Source organism: Felis catus, chromosome A3 (genome assembly GCF_018350175.1).
Source record: "Felis catus isolate Fca126 chromosome A3, F.catus_Fca126_mat1.0, whole genome shotgun sequence".
Classification (NCBI taxonomy): Eukaryota; Metazoa; Chordata; class Mammalia; order Carnivora; family Felidae; genus Felis; species Felis catus.
The window spans coordinates 48,556,924-48,566,127 of record NC_058370.1 but is presented as its reverse complement, the minus strand read 5'-3'; positions in this window follow the sequence as shown (position 1 = coordinate 48,566,127).

Sequence of the window (9,204 nt, the reverse complement as noted above, 5' to 3'; positions counted from 1 at the left end):
ATATTTGAAAATATTTTCATCATCATGTAATTGTATTATTAAGAACAATGGAATCATGTCTTGGATTAGACACTCAACGTTGTTCTCATCTGCATGTTATTCAGATTTGTTTTTTTTAAATCTTCCAAACGTAAAGATTTTGTGAGTTATGAAGTCATTCACTAAAATCAACAAGGAAGATGAAAGTTTACAGCAAAACAAACATCTTTGCATAATAGGTAGATGGGACTGAAAGGTGAGTATTCGGATTTACAATGCATGAACAGTGTTTTATATCGCTCAGGGATTTTTTTCTGCTATGACAGCCTTGGAAACCAAATATCAAAATAAATCAATGTAAAGCATGCTCTTAAACTGCTATGTTACAGAATTGCAAATAATTTTCCAAAAATTTTGAAGCATATTTGATCCTATTGCTCTCACTAAAATATTATCATTACAGAAATTGAATGTGTATAAATATCCTTATTATCACACTAATTAGTTATTCCTGTGTGCTTCAAAATGTAAATATTAGTAAAGTTGCACATGTACACACATGTGTACTGGTGCACTACACACACGCACGCACACACACACACACACACACACAGGCATATATTTTCAACTATTATCAGTAAGGTTACATGATCAGAAATCAGAATACTCAACTTTAAAATCCTAAGTGCATAGCCTTGCATACCCATTAGATTTATCTTGACCCTGAAATGAGGACATCTGCAGCTGTCCACCGCCTGCCATGTGGATCTACCTCTGGTCCACGACCCTCAGACAGGCTCAGGTAACTGCGGATCGCCAAGGCTCTCTATACCCTCCACCAGATGCCTCATCCAAGCTATCCTTGGCTCTATAGAAAAGAGACAGGATGCTGGGTTTAAGACTGATCTTTAAGGGTTTAACTTGATTAAAATAAATCAGGAAAAATGACCCCACCTTTTGAGTAACAATGTAAATTGTACACTGCAGTTAATTGTCTACTTCCCTCCTGTCTGAGGTCAGGTTCCCCTGGAGCACATACTAAGAAGTAACAGATTCACATCAGAAGTGATTTATTAGGAAGGGACCTTCTTAACATCTAGGAAGAAGTGGGGAGGAAGCAGGATAGAGAAGCAGGGGCGTGATGCTAGGCAATTCTGGGAAACCTCTCAGGTTCACCTTGATCCTGCAGGAAGCTCTGGAACATTAATCAGACTTTGGAATTTGTCTTTTTCAAAGGAAAGGGGCTGGCTTTTCATACTTCCACACTAGTCAGACAGGGACTACTGCCATCCCAGGGGATGCGACCTCAAAGTACTTCTGGCTGTTTGCTCTGAGGGTGCCATTGCCAGTGGCAGTCTTGGAAGAAAGCCGCAGGTGCAGTGGCCAGATGCCAAGACAAGCAAGGGGCACAGGACCCAGTCAAAGGGATCCAGGACATCTGGTGGTACACTACCATTTAACCATTTTGCTCACTTAGAGAACTATCACTCTACTGCATCTCGGCCACCACCAGATTTACCATCATAAGGTAAGCAAGCTCACCTTCACCAGACCTAATTCAAGGATCTCACTCAGGCCACAGTCATATGACAAGGGTGGAGGCCTGGTGTCCTCAGCCCAGTTTTTATTTTATTAATAATAAAGCTGAAACAAGAAAAATCATATCCAGCATCATCAGGGAACTAAATATTCTAGATTATATAAACTTAATTTTAATGACAAAATCATATTTAAGTATTTGTATGAAAATCTTTCTAAATACAGCTTATCTGCCTACTTAGCTAAGGGATTCTGAGTATAATCAATGTTTTCCTAACAACATGACATCCTAACTACAAGTATCAAGTTCTGTTCAATAATATCACGCAGTGCATGCTCAGTCTACTAAGATAGGAAGCAATACTTGATCTTGCATTGAGTGGCTTTTTATTACTGTACATTTCAATCCTTGAAGCAGTTTCTAGCACTTTCTCTCACCTCTACATCTTATACTCCGTCAATGCATGCTGCTGATGGTGCTTCTCTTAGCCTGCAGCATCCAGCTTGTATTCTAAGAAGTTTGATAAGTGGGCATCTTAGATCTGTCTTTGAACTAGAAGTTAACTTGGCCTAAGTTAAGGCATGAGAAATACTTCCAGCCATAAGTTACATCAGCCTCAATACATGAGATTCAGTCACCTTTTTACCTTTACATAGACTCTTTACTTCCTTGTTTTGCCTGGTGTTTCAAATTTTAAGCCATAAGTCTAAAGAGGAAATTTCAAATCAAGAGTTGCAGCTGAATCTATAACCTAGACCTTCTCTCAGACAGCTAGATCTCTTCATTGTTCTGTTCAGCACAAGTTGTAAAGAAGAGATAAGCATCTTTATTCTAGCATGGATGAGAAAGAAACAAGAAGTCCCATCAGTCCAGAATTCAGCATGCTAGAAATAGGGCTCCTCTGTAGTGAAAACTACAAATGACATCTGTACGTACTAGTGGGGCTTCAGGTAACTTACTATATTTTCTGTGTCTAAGCTAAAATTTCACTGAGATAAAGAAATATAAAAATATAAGAAAGAATCTGTTTAACTTGAAAAATCAGCTCATTGCTTTGGTTTATGAATCCTACCTGTGTGAGAGAAAACATCTGTCCTTACATTCCATAAATATTTTTGTGCACACTTATGTGCCCATCACTGAGCTAACCCCTTACTTAGCAAGAATTGGGACCTTGAAGGATGCATAACAAGCAGCACCGAGATGGGCTCTCAGAGGACCCATCCTCATAGTTTGTCCACCCAAAGCATGACAAAAGACAACATCCCAGAATAAAGCCCCATGTCCCTGGGATTCTCAAAGACAGAACTCAACACAAAAGTTTGCTCTTATTTTCTTTAGAAGAAAGTTTTGCATACATCTTTAATGTGTATTTTTTCCGAATGTACATTTATCCTACTATGTCTCTCCATCATACTAACACTAAAATATCAGGTGCAATCCTTTTCTCAAGCTCATCCCACCTGTGCACCCCTTTAATATAAATATAATGTGCTCATTTTACTATCTTGAAATGAAATCAATAGGTAACACGCTTGCTCATGTGTGTAATTTTTTAAAAGTATGATCTAATGACAATATAAAGGATAAATAACAATAATATGTATTTCAAAACATAACTGTTTGGGCATAAGTAATCAGGTGCTTGCACCCAAATGCAAAATCACTGTGGACACAATAACAAAATGACACCCATAAACAATATTTATTTGAAAACTAAATATAAAGAGTTTTGTCACTAGTGACATAAATTTCCAAGCTGGTGACCAACTTCTGACAAAGTTTCAAAACACAGTGTCATCTTCCCTAAAGTTGCCTGATTTTGGGATTCATGTTTCAGTATGTGTTAAAACTGGGCAAGAATTAACTTGTGTTTACTTGTAAAATGCCATGAATTTTAGCCTACAGCTAATTAGGCTTTTCAGAGTCATGGGTCTTCAGCAAGACATTGAAATATGGTATAAGCCCTCACTGTGGGAGACTTCAGCAGAAGTGGTCTCCCCAAACCTGCCTGTGACCCTCTGGATTGCCAATCTCCCAGGTTAGTAGGCTGTTGGCAAATGAGCAACTTTGGCCCTGGCACTATGAGCAGAACTTATCTGTTCGATGCCTGCACTGAAGCAAAGGACAGTGAGGACCTCCTTTGCTCCCTTATTGCCTGCTCCAGTGAGCAACCTAAAGTGAGCTGGGAGCCCAGGATGGAGGTGGGCCCCACACCTTCATGGAGCTCCTCATGAGAGAGAAATAAACTTGCCTTTGTCTAAGATCCTGAGAATTCAGCATTTTCTATTGACAGCTGGTGTTTGTTATCCTGCCAAACACAGGACCTATCCTTTGCATTTCAAGGTATTTTTGTCACTGACCTGCATCCACTAAACACTACCCAGGCTCCAGAAATTGTTGTGACAAGCAAAGACAGCCTCACAAATTTCCAGAGTGCTTCCTGAAGAACCACGGCTTTAGATCCATGACAAACTAAAAATCTTCATTAAAGTGATTCTTCTTCCATTTTATGCCTAGGAATATATTCATGGAATTTGCTCAAACTGCTTTCTAGTCCTCATTAAAATGAAGGAGACAATCATTCACAGCAGTCAGAATTATAGAAAAAACACAATGAGGTGGAAAGCAAACAGCCTTAGGCTTCTGATCACTAGTCTGTCTTGGGCTCTTTTGTGTTCATCAGGGCACTTGATGGGTTTTGCCTCCATACATCATGCAGATTCCTGGCATCTCTGAAGTCCAATGCCTTGTGTGGAATGGCTTTGTCCAGGTTGAGAGTTGTGTGACAGAAGGTAAGCATGCTCTCTGGACAGGGCACCATCAGAAAAGATGCCGAGGTTAGCTGAAGTGCTATCAGAATCAATCCACTAAGGGGAGACATTGGGCCCCACGTCCCAGTGGCCCCTACTGGCCCAGGCACTCCCTGTCCCTCAGTCATGGATGTAAATGAAAGTCCATATACAGGGATTCACTTCACATCCATGGTACTGTTTATGGTGTCTATGGTAACACTTTGAGTCTCTATCACTCACTGGACTATGTTGAGTCCATCTGCCTCTGCCTGAGCTGATGTTGTGTCTCTCCCGGACACCGAAAGGACTGCTGCTGTCATGGAGGATTCCTGACCCTGTTTTCTCCGTAGATACTGGATTCAACCACAGCATATCGACTTTATTGATAGCAGAGAAATGAAACCAGCTACCACCCCCAAACCCACACTCCAGAGGCCATTTCTTGTATTAGGTAAACTCTTTGGACCGCCAAGAATTTAATAGAGGGGTGTCTTGGAAATCTTTAGTCCATAAGACTAGTCAGTCTAATTACCAAGCAATGTATTAGAAATTAGCAGAAGAAAATATGACCAGATTCTGGATTTTGTTTGTCTACATAAGCTAGTTTGGCTTTTACACATGACTATAAGCAAAAAAAAAAAAAAAAAAAAAAGCTAAAATATAGTATGAAATTTAGTATATAATTCCTAGTCTTAGGCAGAAAAGCACTTGAAAATTTGGTATTTGCCATCTGTCAGGACAAGTTTCATGTAAACAAGTTTTCTCTCTACAACACATTCTGTAGGATGAATAGCCATTTATGGATGTTAATGCCAGTTTTTAAAAGACTCAACTCTTATACCTACAATGATTCTATTTGATAATATATTTGTACACAAAGAAAAGTCTCAAAAGGATCACCCCAGGCAGCTAAGTGTGCTCCTCATTTATTCAATTCACATTTTTGAGCATTTACTCTACACTAGACACTGTCACTTTCATGGGGATACAGAAGGGAGGAAAGACAGAAATCCTGTCCCTGTGAAGCCACCATGATAGTGGGCGCCAGTTGACAATAAACAGATCAGTCAGTAAATTACATGGAGCATTAGAAAGCAAGGGCTATAGGAAAACCCAGTGCAAGGAACATAGGAAGAAAAAGCTGAGATGTGGGTGGAAGGAACGTCACTGAGAAGCAAAGCCCTGCATGGGAAAGGTTAGGAGCCAGGACACCAGGGGGCAAGGGTGGGGGAATGTTCTCCACAGAGACAGCAAAAAGAAAAAGGCTGTGAAGAAAGGCAGTGGTCTGGAGCAGAGTGGGAAGGGGTCCAAGGGAAGGTTGAGAGTAACTTGGTGTGGAAGGAAGTGGGAGAGACTTTAGCTTTACCCTGGAATTGGGATTCTGAACAGAGAAGCGAACTCATAAAATTTGAATTTACATTTTTGAAAGACCACACTAGAATGGCTTCAGAGGGGAGGGTGGGAAGGTGGCACAAACAGAGGTGTTTGTACTTCCTCCTGGAAAAGGATGCTGCTCCCTGGCCCTGGGCAGTAGTGATGGAGGCTTTGGGAAACAGCCAGAATCTGGATCTCTATCTACATTTGCCTACAGACTAACTATGGGTATGGGAGAGGACAAGTATGACTGATCACTCCAAGATTTTGGCTGGAGCAGCTGCAAGCATGGAAGCCATTCATGGGGGAGGAAACAGTGGAGAGAGCAGGTACAGAGAGGGCAAGGGACAGATCTGGAATGCACACTGGACATAACAGGTAACTGAATATACAAGTCAGGATTTCAGGGAAGAGGTCTTATTCAAGGAACCATATTTGGAAGGAAACAATAGACAGTTGACAATTATAGCAAAGAGTTGGAAGCAACAGGCAACTCAGTGAGGAGAGATAGCACTGTGAAGTGGCTCAAGACTAAGCTCTCAGTACTACAACACAAAGAGGTTGAGTTGATGAGAAGGAATCTGCAAAGCAGACTGAGAACAAGCCAGCAGTAGGGTAAAAGAAAAACAGAAAAGTACAGCTCCCTGAAAGCAAGGCAGGAAACTTGGGGGTGGGATTGGTGGATGGATCAATAGTGATAAAAAACGTGAACCATATAAATGATGCCACATCCTCCCAGCTTAATTTACATCTACATGTGATCCTATGTGACACCCCTGTGTCTTTGTAAACACATTTGTGAACCATAGAGCTGGTGAGCACATGCTGTTTACACATATCACCTTGACACTGATGGGCATATGGTTAGTTGGCCATAAAAGATAAATACCTGCTGAGATATCAGCAACTTGGAAGAACAACATATTTATGGAAAACACACTCTTGTTTACTTGGAGGGTAGACACTGATAAGGATGATATAGATTTCAACCAGTAGAGGGCAGGTTTGTCTAACATGCCAGACCCTTAGATGTAAAACCCAACCTGCCACCAAAATATTAATCAATATAAGCCTTGGTCTGCCACATCTCTCAGCAGACCACAGGGCATGCTGACAGAGGAGACAGGATAAAGACATTCACCATCAGAGGTTGTGGACATATCAGCTGGAACTAACCAGAAGACTGGGGCCATTGGAGGGCCTGACCATGTGATGAAATCCCAGGGGAAAGGTGATTGGTCCTTTCTGCCTGGTTAATTCACATAATGGCTTGGCTGCTTAATTAACCCTAATTGCTTGATCTACTAATTGTTTAATTTGCTATGAGAATAAATGTAAGTTTAGTAAGCAATAAGTTGTTCCTAGATTTCTTGGCTACTTTTTCCCATGGACATTCTCAAACCAGGGAGCATTCACATTTAACAATTGGCAACTGGCTCATATACCACAAAAACAATGTATGCAGCAATGTCAAGTAAGGTGCTGAGTGGGCATTGTTTATCATCTTTTGCAGCATGACCATCTGTGAAGAAAAGTTTGTGTACATTGGAGTGGATTCAGGAGAAAACAGGAGGGTGGGGACTGAAGGCAGTGAATCCTGAGTGACATTCTTGCTCTGAGAGTCATGGAATTAGGAGATGGTGGCTGGGGAGGGTGATGACATCAAGAGAGTATCTCTAACATAGAAGAAAGAACTACATGCTTGCATGCTGTGGGGCAAGGGGCAGAGAGAGGAGAAGGTGACATAGGGAGAGAAGTGAGAGTTGCTGGTGTGGTGTTCCTGAGCCAGTGAAGGGGACAGAAGCCTAGTGAACACACAAGAGCCTGGCCACAGGGAGTAGGGGAAGGGTCATGAACTGAGGATAAAGGCAGATGTGTGGTGAAGATGCCAGGGTGTAAGGGGCTGTGGTTGGCAGAGAAGCTGGCTTGAGTGAGGAACAGGACATGGGTTAAATCCAGTGAAATTATAAGAAAATATATAATAAAGAAAAAAGTAGAACTCAATGATCAGAAACAAAGTTTAAATAGAACGGATCAACAAAGACAAAAGTTTGATTCATTAAAAAGCTAATAAAGGGGGTGCCTATGTGGCTCAGTCAGTTAACTCAGGGTCAGGTCATGGGTTTCAGTTTGTGAGTTCAAGCCCTGCATCAGTCTCTCTGCTGTCAGCGCAGACCTTGCTTGGAATTCTCTGCCTCCCCCTCTCTCTGCCCCTCCCCCACTCGCTCTCTATCTTTCAAAAACAAATAAACAAAATAATTTTTTAATAAAGCTAATAAGATAGGAAAAGTCTTTTCCCCCAAAAGAGACCACAGAAACAGACCATAGAAGTGGTTTTCCTGATGTTTTTCTACTAAACATTTCCATATCCTGCTTCTCTGCCTTGAATCAATGCTATTGTTCCTGACCAAACATGTGGAAAATATCACCTCCTATTGCTGACTCATGGCCTCAGGTTTCCACGCACTTGGTCTGACATCATAGAAACATTCCACTACATTCTGTCCTACCTAGTGAGTTGGAGTTGGATAATTGCATGATTGTCTTTGTCTAGGTAAGGTTTTTACTTTGAAGTACAAAGTGCCAGATGCCACCACTATTGGTCAGACCTATCTCTCTCTATATGCAACTAAGACAGTGCAGCAGCACCTGCCATGGATGCATTCAGAGGGCTGCTTTGACACAGCTTGGCAAGACTGAGAGCCACAACGGCAGAGGCTGGGACTCTATGGTGGAAAAGTCATGGTCCTAAGCCTTGCATAAAGCAGATTTCCCACTCCAACAGACCTGGCGGGTGACATTCCAGCTTTGGGGACAGGGACACACTCCCTCACAGGCTAGCCCATCCTTTTGTTAGAGTAACTGCTTCTCTGAAAAGCCTCCCTGATTTAGCTGTAAAGAGCTCTTGGAAAACGTTGGAAGACCAGCTATAGATCTGGAAAAATGCAAAAGCAAATCAAATCCCACTTCCACATGATAATTGTATGAAACTTGAAAGCAATTCTGATGCCTTTAACCAGAGGTGAATAACCTAAACACACCAGTCTATGCAGTAGTTGGTTGGGTGGGGTATATGGTGAGGACTTCAGCCATTAGACAGCATGTGCCTATCCACTGGGGCAGGCCATCTTCATCTCCACCCCACATGGTGGTCATGGGGAAAAATTAGACAAAAAAGCCAAACCTAGGTTTTTCTGAAAATAAGTCCGAAATATTGACTTGTAGTGAAAATGGGTTGGTTGGTCACAACATTCCCATTGCTTAAGATTGTTTAAGATTTCACTTTTTCAGGATAAACTTAAGCAAACCAGTTGGTATCCTTGATGTCACAAGTTTTAGAACTTCAGCCCCAACCCCCATAAAGATAATTCTCCTCTTAAAATCTCACCAGAAAATGGATTCATCACTTTAACAAGATTCTCCCAGTGCAGTAAAAGGAGATTCTTATCTTTGCTCCAACACTGCAGATTTCCATTAATGAAATCTTTGCTTGTCTTTGCTTGTATCATTTGGATT